The sequence below is a fragment of the Mesoplodon bidens genome (assembly GCF_964165515.1).
Source record: "Mesoplodon bidens genome assembly, contig: HAP1_SCAFFOLD_53, whole genome shotgun sequence".
Lineage (NCBI taxonomy): Eukaryota > Metazoa > Chordata > Mammalia > Artiodactyla > Ziphiidae > Mesoplodon > Mesoplodon bidens.
The window spans coordinates 1098143-1100961 of record NW_027671920.1 but is presented as its reverse complement, the minus strand read 5'-3'; positions in this window follow the sequence as shown (position 1 = coordinate 1100961).

Sequence of the window (2819 nt, the reverse complement as noted above, 5' to 3'; positions counted from 1 at the left end):
AATATATTCAGGAGAAAACACATACGCCCTTTTTGGCCAAGTGCATCATTGTCGAAGTTGTGCCCCTCTTCCTGTGCTTTACAGGCGATTCCTATGTACCCCTTGAAATATGATTCCTGCTATTCTGCCTCGCTTTCAAGTCAGCCTCGTTGCCTTCCCTCAGCAGATTTTTGGACTATAGTTGTCCTTTATTACTCTGCCAGTTTGTGAATTGCTGTGACCCTGAGCTCCATTTTTCAACCCGTTTTTTTGTGAGCTGAACGCAAGTCCAAAATTTTGGTTCAGGACCTATACTGGTTCCCGGTGGGTGGCTGAGACTTTGTTTAATTCTTCTTCCTGCCGGGAAATTAGAGTGACATGTGCCCGTCCAAATGCCTAACAGCTACTCTCTCATTGGTTCTCCCTCTTCCCTTCCATCCTCTGCCAAATTGGCAACCTGTTCGAACCAGGAGCTTAAAGGGGGTGTCTCTCCAAGTTGGGAGAATGATAGTAAAGCAGTTGGAAAGTCAAAGAGGAAAACCAGGAGAGTGACTATTCGCTGAGTTTTAGAAACCTTTCATATTCACAGTGTGTCAATTCTCCAGGTTTCCCGTACATGTTATAGCTGTAGTAATATTCCCTTCAACCTGGAGAGTTGGGACCCATATAATGGGTGCCATGCATTATTGCTTTAAAGGGTCTGCATTTGCTCACCCAATCTCACAAATCCTCTCAGTCCCAAGTGTCCAGCCTTATGCCACATCCAGCTGTCACTGTAGATAGGGTCATTCCAGGTTTCCTAAGAGACCCTGAAATAATTGTAAAGATTTCCCTGTTTTTTTGTTTTGTTTTTGACATTTCTTTTTATAGTGGGTTTGAGCTGATTCTCGCTGCCATGTTTATGCCAGTCTAGACACACTTGATTCCCTTACAGAGACATATCAATACATAGGTTTTATGATTCTTACTAGTCAGATATATTCCTCTGCGGGAAATATGGAGTTTTGATCCCTTTCACTGAGGAAGGAGTAGGTCTTGTCTATTCCATAGTTTGTTTTTGGAACGGTACCTGTGCTTATATCAAACTCTGGTTTTATGCATCACCCCACCTCTCCTTCCCACTTAATCAGGCATAAGAGTGTTTTCTAAATGTGAGACTCTGTTCTCTTTCCTAACTCAGTTCATGTGTAGCCATGTTTATAGGATCTTCATAAGTGATATCTTATGATAAGTTTCTTTTTCTGTGGGACTTATTTCACTTAGAATCACCGTACCTGAATCTCCTCACTTTGCTGTTACTGGACTTATGACATTGATTTCATGGCTGAAGGATATTCCATCGTACGTAAGTACCACTATTTTTGAACTATTTTTATATTTCCTGGGATATTGAAGGTGTAACCTAGTTGAGGTTCTTCTAAGCAGTGGAGCCCTAAATTTGGGGGTGGCTCTGTCTTATTGATTTTCAGTTTTCCAAAGGTATATTCCCTAGACGTGAAGTGCCCATGGCTCTGTAGCTCTGTTGTTTACTTGTTTTAGGGAACAGAATGCACCACTCCAGGGAGGCAGTTGGCAATTTACATCCCGCCCATCAGCATAACAAGGCTCCTGTTCTCCAGGGCCTGTCTTGCCTTTCTGGTTTTTACATATTTTGTGGATGTCCCTTTTGAATGGTGGGAAGTGATACTTCTTTGTAGTGCAGATTTGCATTGCCCGCTTGCTTGCTTGGCCAAAAAGGGCGTATGCGTTTTCTCCTGAATATATTCAGAAGAAAACGCATACGCCCTTTTTGGCCAAGTGCATCATTGTCGAAGTTGTGCCCCTCTTCCTGTGCTTTACAGGCGATTCCTACGTACCCCTTGAAATATGATTCCTGCTATTCTGCCTCGCATTCAAGTCAGCCTCGTTGCCTTCCCTCAGCAGATTTTTGGACGATAGTTGTCCTTTATTACTCTGCCAGTTTGTGAATTGCTGTGCCCCTGAGCTCCATTTTTCAACTCGTTTTTTTGTGAGCTGAACGCAAGTCCAAAATTTTGGTTCAGGACCTATACTGGTTCCCGGTGGGTGGCTGAGACTTTGTTTAATTCTTCTTCCTGCCAGGAAATTAGAGTGACATGTGTCCGTGCAAATGCCTAACAGCTACTCTCTCATTGGTTCTCCCTCTTCCCTTCCATCCTCTGCCAAATTGGCAACATGTGCGAACCAGGAGCTTAAAGGGGGTGTCTCTCCAAGTTGGGAGATTGATAGTAAAGCAGTTGGAAAGTCAAACAGGAAAACCAGGAGAGTGACTATTCGCTGAGTTTTAGAAACCTTTCGTATTCACAGTGTGTCAATTCTCCAGGTTTCCCGTACATGTTACAGCTGTAGTAATATTCCCTTCAACCTGGAGAGTTGTGACCCATATAATGGGTGCCATGCATTATTGCTTTAAAGGGTCTGCATTTGCTCACCCAATCTCACAAATCCTCTCAGTCCCAAGTGTCCAGCCTTATGCCACATCCAGCTGTCATTGTAGATAGGGTCATTCCAGGTTTCCTAAGAGACCCTGAAATAATTGTAAAGGATTTCCCTGTTTTTTTGTTTTGTTTTTGACATTTATTTTTATAGTGGGTTTGAGCTGATTCTCGCTGCCACGTTTAAGTCAGTCTAGACACACTTGATTCCCTTACGGAGACATATCAATACATAGGTTTTATGATTCTTACTAGTCAGATATATTCCTCTGCGGGAAATATGGGGTTTTGATCCCTTTCACTGAGGAAGGTGTAGGTCTTGTCTATTCCATAGTTTCTTTTTGGAACAGTACCTGTGCTTATATCAAACTCTGGATTTATGCATCA